The sequence below is a fragment of the Rosa rugosa genome, chromosome 2 (genome assembly GCF_958449725.1).
Source record: "Rosa rugosa chromosome 2, drRosRugo1.1, whole genome shotgun sequence".
NCBI classification, from domain to species: domain Eukaryota; kingdom Viridiplantae; phylum Streptophyta; class Magnoliopsida; order Rosales; family Rosaceae; genus Rosa; species Rosa rugosa.
In genome coordinates this window covers 8,532,660-8,548,068 of record NC_084821.1, presented here as the reverse complement: position 1 = coordinate 8,548,068, position 15,409 = coordinate 8,532,660, and the positions used below count along the sequence as shown (strand labels likewise).

At 40.6% G+C, this 15,409-nt stretch overlaps 1 pseudogene; it reads left to right on the top strand.

The window, feature by feature from the left end:
* The first annotated feature begins 6,654 nt into the window (after window positions 1-6,654).
* On the top strand, window positions 6,655-10,846 carry LOC133730282 (lariat debranching enzyme-like; annotated as a pseudogene).
* The last annotated feature ends 4,563 nt before the right edge of the window (window positions 10,847-15,409 follow it).

Sequence of the window (15,409 nt, the reverse complement as noted above, 5' to 3'; positions counted from 1 at the left end):
GGTAAGGATTGCAGAAGTCAGTGCAATCCCAGATTGTAAGTTAGTTAGTTCAGGAAGGATTGTCACGGTCAGTGCAATCCCTGAGTTGTAACTTTGTAATCTGTTTTGATTAGTGAATCATTGGGTTCTCAAGAGTTAGAGCCCCGCAGTGTTTTTGATCTCAATTGAGGTTTTCACTGCGTGACCAATGTTGTTGTGTTATGCATATTCTCTGTTCTTGATTATGTAGAGATTATAATTTGTCATTCTTTCTGGAGCTTGTACATCCTTGTATTAACAATTGGCATCAGAGCGGGTTCTAAAGAGTTTTAGTTGATCCGTGATCAAGGATGGAACATCAACGTGACAGAGCCTCCAGCTCCATTAACTGTCCACCATTATTTGATGGAGAAGATTACTCACAATGGAAGATTATGATGAGGGCATTTCTCTACTCTCAAGATGAAAATATGTGGAATATAGTAGAAATTGGTTGGGAACATCCAACCATGGCAGAAGACTCCAAGAAAGAAGAAGTGAGTTCTGCAAGAATTCCTAAGCCTAGAAAGGAATGGACAAAGGAGGAGGTTCGTGACAGAAATTGTGATTTCAAGGCACGAAATTCATTATTCACAGCTCTATCCAAGAAGGAGAGAATGAGAATCAGCCACTGTGACACTGCCAAACAAGCATGGGATCTTCTCCAAGTCACCTATGAAGGTAATAAAAAGGTTAGAGGGCAGAAACTTCAACGACTAGTTTTGGAATTTGAGAATATGTCAATGACTGAAGATGAATCAATCGACGACTTTCATGCTCGGCTTCTCAATGTGACAAGTCAATGTCGGAGCTTGGATGATCCATTTGAGGAGCACCGAATTGTCAAGAAGCTTCTTAGGTCTCTTCCTTCAAAATTCCAGGCCAAACAGATTGCCATTGAGGAGGCTCAGGATCTAGATACCTACACTCTTGACGAACTGGTGGGAAATCTCAAAACTTTTGAGATGAGACTCAAACCGGATAAAAAGGTAAAAGATGTTGCTTTTTCTTCCATTAATGATAAAGATGATATTGTTGATGATTCTATGGATTTAACTTTGTTGACAAAAGAGTTTAAAAAATTTCTGAATGATAAAAACTCATTTGGAAACACCTCAAGAAACTTTTCTGACACAAAGAGAGGTCAAGAATTTGAGAATCGTTTTGATAAAAATTCAAAGTTTGCCAAATTTGCTCAAAAGAAAAGTTTTCCTGACAAACCTAAATGCTATGAATGTGGTGGAATTGGACATATTGCTGCTAACTGTGGTAACAGGAGATATAATTCACGTGGCGACAAAGCTTTAAAATCCACATGGAGTGATAGTGATGAAGGATTTCAATCGGATTCTGAAGAGGTAAATCTTGCTCTTACTTCTTCCCTTAATATTGATTTATCCGATGAGTCTGATATTGAAGTTGAAGCTTTTGATGAGGAGACGAATGAAAAGTGTAAGCAATTGTACAATGCTTCAAAAATTGTTCTTCAAAAAAATTGCAAACTTGAAGAAGAAGTTACATTTTTAAGAGTGGAAAAAGAAATACTTGAGCAAAAATTTGAAAATTCTTTAAGAGAATGGGAAAAAGAACGTTCTAACCTTGTTGATAAGATTAAAGTTTTGCAGAATGAGGTCAAGAGTCAAGATTGGGACAAGGAGCATGATGATCTTATTAACAAAATTAAAATCTTGCAGGTTGAAGTCAAAGCTCAGTCTACTCTAAATGTTTCATTAACTTTTGAAAATGAGAAATTACAGGATGAGCTACTTAAAGTCAAGGAAAGCTTCAACAAATTCTCTATAGGATCCGAAAAGGTTTCTAAAATGATTGGCTTTAGTAAAGCTCATGGCAACAAAGAAGGACTTGGATACAAAGGTGGATCATGCAAGCCATTGACCTTTGTAAAAGGTTTGGAGTGTGCTAATTCTTCGGGTAAGTCACAAGCTCTAGATGATAATAATTCTGATCCCAAGCTGCTCAAAAGATCAGAACCTAATGTAGACATCAAAGTCCATCAAAGAGTTGCTCAGGTAAGTTCTGACAAACACAGGTATATTCACAACTCTGAAAGGTTCATTCCCACTTGTCATTATTGTGGAAAATTGGGACACATACGTCCTAGATGTAACATGCTTCGCAGGGTCACTCAAAATCAGAGGAAAGCATCTAAAATTAGCCCAACAGCATCGCTGCAAGCTGAGCTAAAAGAGCATCTGAAGTTGATTAACAGGATTGCAGAGCGTATTGCAATCCCCAGAGAGCAGAATTTGAAGCAGAATCAAATTTGGATTAAAAAAGGTTCTAATAATTGTTTTTCTGCTCATATGGATAATCTTGATAACATGCTTGAGCTTGCTTTTGTTCCTATTGAACATAAATTGGCTGATTCGGTTACTAAACCTTTAGACACAACTCAATTTGAATCACATAGAAGCGTCATTGGTGGGTGCTCTAAGTATTGATACTCTCACTTCACTTGATCCATTCTGCATGCATTCTTATTGTATGATTTCATAGTAGTATAAGTGCATTGCTTTTTTTATTCTGCATTTTTTTTTTTTCATTTTCTGGAGAATTAGGATTGCATGTGTGGTTTGTATCCCGAAGTGTTTGATAGATTCACTTGAACTTAGATTGACAAGGTTTCTACTCCCTTCCTTAAATAGGAGTGTAATGAGATGATTTACATGCTTTGAATTTGTTCTTGCATCACTGTGTAATCTCGAACATGATCAACATATTCTCTATCACTTTGTATGATCACTTGCACACATATTCCTTGTGGTGGTAAGTAATATTCTTGGTTGACTTGTTCTTAGTCCACACATACGAAGCTGTTAAAAATGTCATTTCTGCTCCTCGTTAAAAAGGTACAATATTTGTGGAGCATGGCCAAGCTATTCCCAAAGTAAACAGGCCTTGGTCGTGACGAACGATATGAGGTTTTGCGAAGAAAAGGGAATGGTTTGGCCACCCCGGTGGAATGTAAAACTATTGACTCGAGTTGATATGTCCTTTGGGATGTCCTTGTTACATCTAGTACCCTAAAGTCATCTGATTTGGGAGCTGCTGGCATAAAACTCGTTACATGAGTCTTAGTTTTCTTGAGAAAAGCTATATGTTGTGTGAAAAGGCAAAAGAAAAATTAAAAATTGTGCCCACACGGAGATATAAGAGGGAATATCTATGTTGTTCTCTTCGTGTGTGTGTTCTGATTTCAAGGATTCTAATGATGTTACACACTCCACTTTGAGTTATGTTCACTTACACAACAAAGGTATAGAATACTCGATCATCTTCCAGCTTACCTTGTGGTTGTCAAAAATGGTTTACTCATGTGACCTTATCTTGTTACATTCATGTTTATGGATTTGTGGTCGTACTCTTGTCTGAAAAGCTATGCAAATTGAATCTGTTTTTAACTCTTGGATACAAACCCACTCATTGTGTGTTTGCATTTCATTATTGAATTCTTCATAACATGATAAATTAAGGGGGAGTTCCGGTACTTAGGACATTTTGATGTACTCTATCTGATTCGGAATATGGTAATCTTTCTTCTACATAGCTTCCGCTGCGCACTACTCCTTTGGCATCCCTATCCAAAAAGGGGGAGAAAGATTTTGTTGATTTTGTTTGGCTCGTTGTTTTTCTGTTAAGACTTGGCTAGATTTCTTTAGGGTTTGAATTCATCTTTCCTTGTGGACATGTGTTATTGCTATTCATTAATTACAGTTTCATGTTATTTTTCACAAGGTGTGTGATAAATGTTTCAGGAACTAAGGATCCTCAAAGTACTTGTTGAGGGGGATTCGAAAAACAATCGTAAGAGTTTTGGTTGAGGAATGCCAAAGGGGGAGATTGTTAGTATTAAAGTATTGGCATTCCACCAGCCACAAAACTCTTCCACATTACCCATGTGAAGACCAAGAGAAATTATTTAACTACATGTTCAGAATTGTTTAATGCATGTATGGTGTTGTTGCTTTCTAAGCATGAATTCGAAAAGAAGAGTTGAAGAATTGTTTAAAGCATAAACAATTGTTAAATGCAATTGTGGTAGACATGCTTTTTAAGTATGCATTGTTTAATTGCATTATTGTGGTTCTACAGCCGACCAAAAGCTGAAGTATAATTGCAGGTCATGGTCGTCCACATTCATCTCCTTGATATGCACATCCTTGCTGTCAAAAACGTTTGGTCAGAAGAAATTGAATCTGGTTTTCCATTTTCTCCTTTATGAAACACTTGCTGTCGAACCAGAAAAGGAAGAACATCTTCTTCTCATAGAACCCTTGCTGTCAAAGAAGAAAGGAGGAAGCAACTATATTAGTTCTCCATCTCGCCTTGCTGTCAAAGATTAGCTTTCGATCTAGTCTTGTTGTCCACTCAGTGCAATCATGAAGACCTTGTTGTCTAAGATGGAAGTGGGAACTGAAGAATATTATCATGCACCTTCATCTCCTTCACATGCCTAAACTTTCGGTCGAAAAACAAAAGCAAAAGCAACTGCATCTGGTTTCATATTTTTCTTCTTCATGGAGAACGAGTTGTGGAATCATGTGGTCTTCTTCAGTTTCACTTTCAAGTCTCAGTGAACCTGCAAGTCTCATGTGGTCTTCACATGACAGAAAGCATGATAGTTTGTTTAATTGCAAGTATGGATATCTTGCTGTCGAAGTCAGGTGGCCTTGTTCATCTTCATGAAAACCTTGCTGTCAAAGATCAAAGTGGGAGACAATTGCAGCAAGGTTCTCCATCTTAGCTCACTGTCCGGTCCCTCCTCGTGACTCTACTCCAACAAAGCTGAAGGAATCTTGGTGATTTCTTCCTCCTATATATATAGGAGTTCTGTGGTTCTTCTAGAAATGAAAATTGTGTTGAGTTTCAATCCTTTGATTGTAAAAGAGTCAGACTCTTTGTTGCTCTGTTTTGTTCCATGTTGAAAACAGTTTGTGAGTCTGTCCAGTAAGGATTGCAGCAGTCATTGCAATCCCACAGTTAAATGTGTAGTCTGTCCGGTAAGGATTGCAGAAGTCAGTGCAATCCCAGATTGTAAGTTAGTTAGTTCAGGAAGGATTGTCACGGTCAGTGCAATCCCTGAGTTGTAACTTTGTAATCTGTTTTGATTAGTGAATCATTGGGTTCTCAAGAGTTAGAGCCCCGCAGTGTTTTTGATCTCAATTGAGGTTTTCACTGCGTGACCAATGTTGTTGTGTTATGCATATTCTCTGTTCTTGATTATGTAGAGATTATAATTTGTCATTCTTTCTGGAGCTTGTACATCCTTGTATTAACACATCCTCTTTTTTTCTTCATTTAATTCCCTTGATACATCTATTGGACTTTTCCTTCAATAATTTCAATGGTAGTATTTCTGGTGGGTAAGGAAAGTGTTTGAAACTTCAGATTTTTCGGGCTGCTCACAATAACCTCTCAGGAATACTACCAATTGATATCTATAATGCTACCAAGCTTGAAGAAATTTCATTACCTCAAAATTCACTATATGGAGACATTAGTGAAAGAATTGTCAACCTTGCAACTGTTAAAACCCTCGACCTCAACTTGCAATTTCAATAATGAAAGAAACCTGCAAGTTCTGAAGCATATTCATCCTGGGGCTGTTCCTCCAAAAAAATTAAAGTTCATGTTCCCAATATCCTGGAGTCCCTTAAATATCCGTTCTTGTGGTGAAGCTTGACGTAATAACTTTATGTATTGATCCTGAAACCAATTATTTCGAATATCTGCGAGATAGACATCACAGATTGCAAACAAGGAGGCAAAACTCTGCGCCATTAGATATGATTAACAGTAACCGATGCTTCCCAGTAGCTATTCATCTAGAGAAAAACTAAGGAAGTATCAATGAAATCATTAAGCTATTCAAAATTTCCCCCAAAAAAAAATAAAATAATCCTATACTAAGGTTGGGATGATTGACAAACACAGAAGTGGCAGAGTCAAAGTTACTCTTATACCAAAAGCTTGAGCAAATAGAGGGATACTTCCTTCTCCAATCCAGAGTCAGTGAGGTATATATATAATATATGAACTTGCGAAAGACATAAGCCACGGAAGAGCCGTACATCTGAAGTCCCTTAAGATAGATAACATAAGCATCCAGAAATGGTACCCACCCTCTAGCTTTGAGGTAGAAGTAAAAACTTCCCCTGCCCTCTGGAAAACTCAAAATGCAATGCTTATAATTAAAGCGCTTTATGTATCATCTGCAGAGGTAATCTTCAACACGAAACTAACTCATAATGAATCATCCTACCATGCTTAAGGAGGTGTCAGATATGTTGTTCTGGTTTCTTCATATAGTATTGACGAAGACATGGAAGTTGTCCATGCTAAGCTGATTGAGCATATGAACATCTTCAACAGCCTCCAGCCTGTAGAGTTTTCCAGCTTTCCTAATAGGACCTTCTGTCTTGATCTCCAGATTTACTTGGGGACCTGTTTTGATATTACCATACAATTCCAAAGATCCTCTTGGCATTGGAAAAACCCCAAAACTCCATTCCTCTAAGGATTGAGAAACCCTCAATATGTACAAGGTTGCTTTGTCATTGGGTACCCTCCAATAATACACTGCACTTCGTACGTGAATCCGGCCATCCCTTGAGAATGAAAATTGCAGTAGAAGGTTGCATGCATGGCGACCTCGACAATGTCTACGGGACCCTCCAATACATCGAAAGAAGGCACAACACCAAAATCGACCTCCTCCTCTGCTGCGGCGACTTTCAGGCCGTCAGGAATGAACACGATTTGAAGAGCTTAAAGGTGTCTCCAGAATACCGGAAGATGAACTCCTTTTGGAAATATTATTCCGGCGAGGCCATCGCTCCCTATCCCACCATATTCATCGGCGGCAACCACGAAGCTTCTAACTATCTCTGGGAACTCTACTACGGAGGTTGGGCTGCTCCCAACATTTTCTTCTTAGGGTTTGCTGGGTCGTCAAGTTCGGAAACCTTCGCATTGGTGGCCTCTCTGGTATTTATAAACCGGAAGACTATAGTTTAGGGCACTATGAGAGGCCTCCTTATAATGAAGATACCATCCGGTCTATATATCATGTTCGCGAGTATGACGTACACAAACTCATGCAAGTAGAGGAACCGATTGATATTTTTCTTTCACATGATTGGCCTGTACGCATATATGATTATGGAAACTTGAAGCAACTCCTTCAAAAGAAACCACATTTTGAACAGGATATTGTTGGGAAATTAATCCCCCGTCACGCAAGTACTACTAGTAGAGATGGAAATAAGAAATAAGCAAGTCAAGAAGACAGCAAGATTTAACGAGGTTCGGCCAATATCCTTGCCTACGTCCTCGGAGAGTTTCACCTTCACTAATGAGAGATTTACACAAGTACAAGATTACACCGCTCAAATTTATACACAATTCGAGCACTCAAGTTTATACCCAACCCGAGCCCTTATATCCAATCGGATACCCCTTGTACACCCTCTCTCAACCTAGAAGATTACTCTACCCCAAGAGCTATTCACACAACTCATTTTTTCTTCTATACACGAAGACCCGAGTTGCTCACAAAGAAAGTTTCTGCTCTCTCCTTTCTCTCTTTGTGCTTCTGCCCTCTCCTTTGCCTTCTGCTGCCGATATGGGAATATATATCCCACACTCTCACACTCTCTCTCCAGCTCTTTCTCCAAAGCCGGATGCTTTCTTCTTTTTATTTATTCTGCATGCTTTTCACTTTTCCCCTTTTCCATTTCACATGCAAACATGTTTGCCGCATGTTTTCATCTCTCTTGTCTCCCACATGCATTCTCCTTTACAAGGTCTCCCACATGCAATCTCTTTTCTTTATTGCATACAAGACAAATGTCTCTAACATAAGGAGGGATCCCAACAATCTCCCCCTCCCGACTTAGATGGAGAGCTCGGCATCACTACTTCAATCCTTGAAGTCATCTCAATCCGAGACACAACTTGTTATACCCACAAGCATTCCATTGGCCTTCTAGTTGCGCAGTTACACATAATCAGAGTCAATTGCATTTGGTCCTAGCTCCCCCTAATTCAGTCGGCCAATACCATGTGTAACTGCCCCGAGGCAACGATCACCTGTTGGCTCTGAAGAGGGACCTCGACTCGACCCCTTCCCTAGCAGGATTTACCTTCTCACCATCGTCTGAAACTTGGAAACTTGTCACTGGAGTCTCTGCTATACTCGCAAATGAGACCCGCTTCAGGTACCTGCATCCTTGTGCACACTGTTTCCCTTCAACCTTCGAGGTCTGAGTTTTTCCTATCAGACGGAACATACTTCCACACTTTTCTCCCTTCATTAGGACCATGCAGCCACGTGATATTTTCATAGCTCCCCCTGCTGACGAAACCCTGCAGCCCTTGGAGTCTAGCTGGCTCAAGGATACTAAATTTCTCCGGAACCTTGGGACGTATACAACATCACCCAAAGTACGAACCGCTCCATCAAACATCTTGATCTTCACCGTTCCAACACCCATGACACAACGCCTTGTGCCATCACCCCAAGTCACAAATCCTTTGACTTCTTGGAACGTATCAAAATATTCTCTCCTGGAGCAAAGATGATGAGAAGAACCAGTATCCAATATCCAATCACGTTGAGAACAAGTGTAATTACCTTTGGAGACTGTGAGAAATTCTCCAAAATCATTTGAAGCTTGTGCTATACCAGTCATGGAGCAATCTGAGCCCTTATCATCCTTCTCTTTCCACAACGGACAATCCGGCCTTATGTGTCCCCACTCCTTGCACTTGTAGCACTGCTTGCCCTTTCCCCTGCCTCTGGATTTAGACCTGCTATGTCCACTAGATCCCCTGGCAGTTGACCTTCCCCATCGATTCTGATCTTGAGCAACAAAGACGGAAACTTGGGAATCATCGGCTTTCCTCCGCTTCTCGTGAGTTAAGAGAGTCGATTCCACCTCCTCCATCTTTAATGTATCCTTACCATACAAGATTGTAGTGATAATATTCTCATACGAATCGGGAAGTGAGGTAAGAAGTAGAAGGGCTTGATCTTCTTCCTCAATCTTTACATCAACTTTTGCTAGTTGATCTACCAATCCTCTGAACATATTCATGTGCTCCATGAGACTCGCACCTTCTCCCATCTTGAGCTTGTAGAGATCCCGCTTTAGATTCAACTTCATCTGCAAGCCTTTCCCAAGATGAAGCTTTTCCATTTTCTCCCAAAGCTCAGGTGCCGAATCAACATTATTAACATTATTGATAATATTGTCAGCAATATAAAGCCTAATAGTGCTGACACACCGGGACTCCAACTCTTCCCAATCTTCATCTGACATCTTCACTGGCTTCGCATCCTTTCCCTTCAAAGGTTTTGCAAGACCTTGTTGAACTAGGATGTCCTTCACCCTCCTTTGCCATAGAGTGAAATTTCCCTTTCCATCAAACTGCTCCACCTTGAAATGTGAGACGCTAGAACTTGCCATGACAAACAATCCACGACCGATAAGCCGAAGCTTTGATACCACTGTTGGGAAATTAATCCCCCGTCACGCAAGTACTACTAGTAGAGATGGAAATAAGAAATAAGCAAGCCAAGAAGACAGCAAGATTTAACGAGGATCGGCCAATATCCTTGCCTACGTCCTCGGAGAGTTTCACCTTCACTAATGAGAGATTTACACAAGTACAAGATTACACCGCTCAAATTTATACACAATTCGAGCACTCAAGTTTATACCCAACCCGAGCCCTTATATCCAATCGGATACCCCTTGTACACCCTCTCTCAACCTAGAAGATTACTCTACCCCAAGAGCTATTCACACAACTCATTTTTTCTTCTATACACGAAGACCCGAGTTGCTCACAAAGAAAGTTTCTGCTCTCTCCTTTCTCTCTTTGTGCTTCTGCCCTCTCCTTTGCCTTCTGCTGCCGATATGGGAATATATATCCCACACTCTCACACTCTCTCTCCAGCTCTTTCTCCAAAGCCGGATGCTTTCTTCTTTTTATTTATTCTGCATGCTTTTCACTTTTCCCCTTTTCCATTTCACATGCAAACATGTTTGCCGCATGTTTTCATCTCTCTTGTCTCCCACATGCATTCTCCTTTACAAGGTCTCCCACATGCAATCTCTTTTCTTTATTGCATACAAGACAAATGTCTCTAACATAAGGAGGGATCCCAACAGATATTAAGAACACAAAGCTGGGAAGTAAAGCTGCTGCTGACTTGCTAGAGAAACTCAAACCACCCTATTGGTTTTCAGCTCATCTGCACTGCAAATTTGCAGCTCGCGTTCAGCACTGGGAAAGTGGTCCGGTGACGAATTTTCTTGCTCTTGATAAGTTTGGTGAACATAGGGACTTTCTGCAGGTTATTGATGTTGAATCAGGGCCAGGGCCTTATGAGATTCAATATGATGAGGAATGGCTCGAAATAACTAGACGGTTTAACCCTGCTTTCCCTCTTACCGTCGCAAGTGCGAATTTCAGTAATGTGTATCTTCACAAGGAAGCTAGTCGAAACTGGGTGAGGAGTAAGCTACAAGCAAGAGGAGCCAGTCCTTTTGAATTCTGCAAGACAGCTCCATCTCATAATCCCTCTAAGAAATCTGATGACTCGAGTGGTGCCTTTCATGTATGTCCTAGGAATCCTCAAACAGAATCTTTGTTGCAGTTTCTGGAACTTCCTTACCTTCTTGATAACACGTCAGAATCTTCGGATGCAGCAAGAAGTTCTTTTCCATCAAGCAATAGTTATAATAACCCCGAAGAGATTTTCATTGATGATGTGGATGAGTCAGATCCAGAAGAATGACCTTACTGAGAGAGGTTGTGGATGCTGAACATGAAAATATTTGGAAAATCCAGTATGGTGGTAATCCTTTGTTGGCTAGAGACGTAAAAATTCTTCAATCATGTAGTTCTATCCTTTATTTATTTATTTTTCTTTGGTGAAACATCTAGCTTCTGTTAGAGTAAAAAAAAAAAAAACCACTGCTCAAGTACATCAAGAGATTCTAAGGCAATTAGAAAAATATAAGTTAATGTAGATTTTATCAATCAGCAGCATTTTAAAGCAGAACTTTTTTCTTCTGTGTTCTTAGTAATCAAAACTAGAAGTTGTTAAATGACACCGCGACAGTCGAACTCTAATAGCATAAAAAATTCCATCTCCATTGTAATTAAATTATGTTCACCAACAACTATGGAAACACCCATGCCAGTTATCACCATCACAACAGCTGCACTACTGAAATGTTTTTGTGTATTTTGTTATCCAAATCAATCTCTACCAATTAACAGAATCCAATATAATCATAACAAAACAAAGAACACCAAGTAGACAAGTATTTCCTTCTAAAGCTCTAATTTTTTGAATCAAGGAAAATAGTATATTCTGTTGAAGGATGTCGATATTATGTGTGCCTCTACAAACTAGGATTTAGAGTTGTAATAGGAGAATGTTCTAGGTATTCAATGTATTCGGATTCTATTACCTTTTATGTACGTTGTAACTCCCTATATAAGGGCTCATATTATCAATAATAAAGATACAATTTCATTCTCCTACAACACGTTATCAGCATGAGTTCTAACCCTAGCCGAAAAAAAAAAAACCTTAATCTGCCGCAGCTTTCAAGCCCTAGCCGCAAGCTCTCCTGCAGCTGGCTGCCTCCTACTACAGCCCTAGCTGCCGCACGCCCTGCACACCAGCCCGCTGCAACCTGCACAACAGCCCACGCTGCTGCCTACCTCTTGCAAGACTGCCTCCTGCTCCCCGCGCGCGTCCCTGCGTCCCTGCCTCCCTTGCATGTGCTGCTGCCCGGCCCGCCTAACCAGCTCGCCTCCTCTCGCCCATCAGCCCTGGACCCCGTTGTCTCGCTGCTGCCCCTGTATGCCTTCGCCGGAGCTCCCTGCAGCCCAGTGCGGCTAGCCCAACGCTCAGCAGTAGCCCACCGCAACTTGCAGGTCGTCGTCACCCACGACGTCCGCACCCAGCATCTGAGACCTCCTCGCTACCTAGCGCCTCTGCTGCATCGCTTCTGACTGCGCCGGCCTCTGCCAGCGAAATGAAAAAAAAAACAGAAAACAGAAGGAAGAAGAAGAAGATGCGTAGAAGAAGAAAGGAGAAGGAGTGGGCCTAAGAAGAAAAGAAGAAAAGAAGAAAAGAAAAAAAAAGGAAAAAAAGGGGTGAAGCAGGCCTGGGCCGCGAAAAAAAAAGGAAAAGAAAGAAAAAAGGGAAGGGAGAAGGGCAGCCCACCAACTGCCAATTTCCGACCAGATTCTGGCAATCCTAATTTAGCTACACGCCTGCATCAACACGCGCGTGTATAAATAATCGTGAAGCAAACCTTCAAATTGCCAAGTAAGTTTTTTCGATTAAAGTTTCTGCTTTCTTGTCTTTTTAAATTCCTTTATTTGCTGCAGGATTTGTAAAATACGAACATGGGTTTGATTATTTAATAAGCGGAATTGTGGGGATTCACGCTAAACGAACTAAGAGCGTTCGTAATTAATGAACTAAGAGTGTTCATAATAAACGAACTAAGAGCGTTCGTAATCAATGAACTAAAAGTGTTCATAATATTCAGACTAAGAGCGTCCGCAAGCATCAAATTGTGACCATATTAAACATCATTGTTCGGTCTAATCCAAATATTCTTGGAAATCGATTTCTTGGTAGCATTAAGGCTCGAAAATCTTATATTAGTTGTCGTGGAAGTTTTTACTCCGAAACTAATTTATTCTCCTTTGTCTTTGAATGTCGAATGCAAACTCGACTTCACTAAACCAGATTCAAATGATATTTATTATCACCGATGGGTGAATGACGTCAAAAATCACCTCACTACTAATGAGATTATGTGGAGAAGAGCTCACAGACTAAAGATTAATTGAGAAAAATCCTCTCAACCTTCCCCGTCTCAGCGTTAATGATTGCCAAGCAATAGGCTTGTGTGCAATGCTAGATGGATTACGAGGTTTCATCAACTTATGTCAGTTACTGATCGAGAAAGCTAACAACATACTCGTGAAAAACTATAATTCAAAGGCCCGTTGGAACTAAGAGCGTTCACGAGGCGAGTTATAATAGCGCACCTAAAGAAGGGCGCAAGGAGCGGAACCCTAAAAGTTAGGGGCCAACGAAATGGACGTGTGGGTTCATATAACCGCTCTACAAATGAAGGAAAACCCCGAGATTGATAAGCGGACACGTGGCAACATTAGCCAACGTGGGAGAGGCAAAACAGGCGCCGCCGGTAGTGGTGGTGTCGCCACCAACGTCCATGGAGGATGTCCAAATGCACAAGGTGCATCTCAATTAATGGGTGAGGTAATGCTATAGATGTGGATCTTCAGAGCATTGGTTTAAGCGCTAGAATGCGAGTGGAAAAACAAAGCTGCACAATACTAGGTATATAAAAGATATGAGAGAGCACGAGGCTCATCTCCCAGCCGAAGGAGATGATGGAGATGACAATGACGTTAATCTCATCATTACATACTTCAAATCTGGCGAGGAAAACAACAATGTTGATGCTGCAGATTTTGATTAAATAGTCTTTCATTTTCCAAGAATTATGTAATGGCAATTGTGCCTTAATGAATAAATGACATTTGGTTTTAACTCTTTCTCACTAGGCGTACTCAATTAAATATGATGTCTAGGAAAGTAATTGAGATTAGTGGTACTTAAGAGAGCCTCGCTCCACCGACATCTCTCTCTACTTCCCTGGTCATATTTGATTGGAATTACCAAAAGGATTGAGTGACTACAATTTGTCTACATTTCATTTTATTTGGATTAAATTTGATCAAGAAACTTTGATGTAATCATTGGCTATTAATAAAGTGTCGATCCTTTTACTTAATGTCTTGGACATACCTTAATTCAAACTTTATTTGAAAGATATAAGAGCCAATGGTTTTCATGTGGAAACACATTGTGAGAATGGATAAGAGTTCCTTTGCATCACCTCTAATGACTACGGACATAAACAAGTATTAGAGAAACTTATGTGTCGCTCTAGTGGGTTGTATGCAACCACTATTCGAGTTATTGAATCCAACAATGTCATGAGAGACGACTGATGGGATTCTGACACATATAGTCTTTGGCATGACCGTTTGGGACACCCAAGTCGTGACACGATGATCCGTGTATTAAAAGACTTCACACGAACATCCATTTTCAGAACGAAGAGAAGTAAGAACCAAGAATGGTTCGAGGAGCTGCACATGCGCCTCATGGCGCCATGATTGTGCAAGACCGGCCACACATGGCCGGCGCCGCCTACCCCCTGCGGCAAATACATGGCATTGACGCCATAAACCCTAATTCAACTCCTCTATCTACTTCTCAAGTCCATGTGACATTGTGGCTTAACCAAAACCTTCATTGGTTGATTATAAGGCCAATCTTTCGTTCTGTAAAGCCTGTTTTTTAAGGATCATGACCATCCTATGCAAAGGACACTAAAAGAATAATTCCATTCTTACAAAGAATCTAAGGGAATTCTGTGGATTGGATCAACTAACTTGCGGACTGTATAGATGTTTTATGGTGTTGGTTGATACGCAAACACGCTGGTCACGTGTTGTGCTATTATCCACTCGTAATACTGCTTATACTACACTCCTAGCACATAACATATGTCTAAGGGCTCACTACCCATATCATCTTATTCAGTCGATTTGACTTGATAATGCTAGAGAGTTTACATCGAAAATTTTCGATGACTATTGCATATCATCGGGTATTGATATCAAGTATCATATTCCCATGTGCACACCCAATTGGTCTGGCGGAAAAGCCACTATTAAATGACTATGATGGTAGCCCGGACTTTGGTAATGCGCACCAATATTTCCGCTTGAGTTATGCAATATCACATGCAGCTATGCTAATTCGCTTACGACTCATAGCAGCCACTCAACTTTTATTTGCGTTACAGCTAGTGACTGGGTTCGAGCCTAATATCTCGTACTTATGCATATTTGAGTGTGCGGTTTATGTGCCAATTACGCCGCCACAGCGCATCAACATGAGTCATTGCAACGAATGCATATATATATTTGTGTTGGACATAAGTCTTCAACTATAAGTCCGCTATGTAGAACCCTTGACAGGCGATCTCTTTTTCGCTAGATTTGAGGATTGTCACTTTGATGAGACAGTCTTCCCGTCGTTAGGGGGAGATTAGAACGTCAACGTTCAACAGGAACGACAAGAATTGTCGTGGTTTGTCCCTACTATGTCTCATCTTGATCCCCTAAAAGTGACGAGATCACATATACCTGCTGCAAACATGCCCGCAAGGATTGATGTCCCCACAGGAGGACATGGTGCCACCCAGAGGAGATGGGTACGGCACCA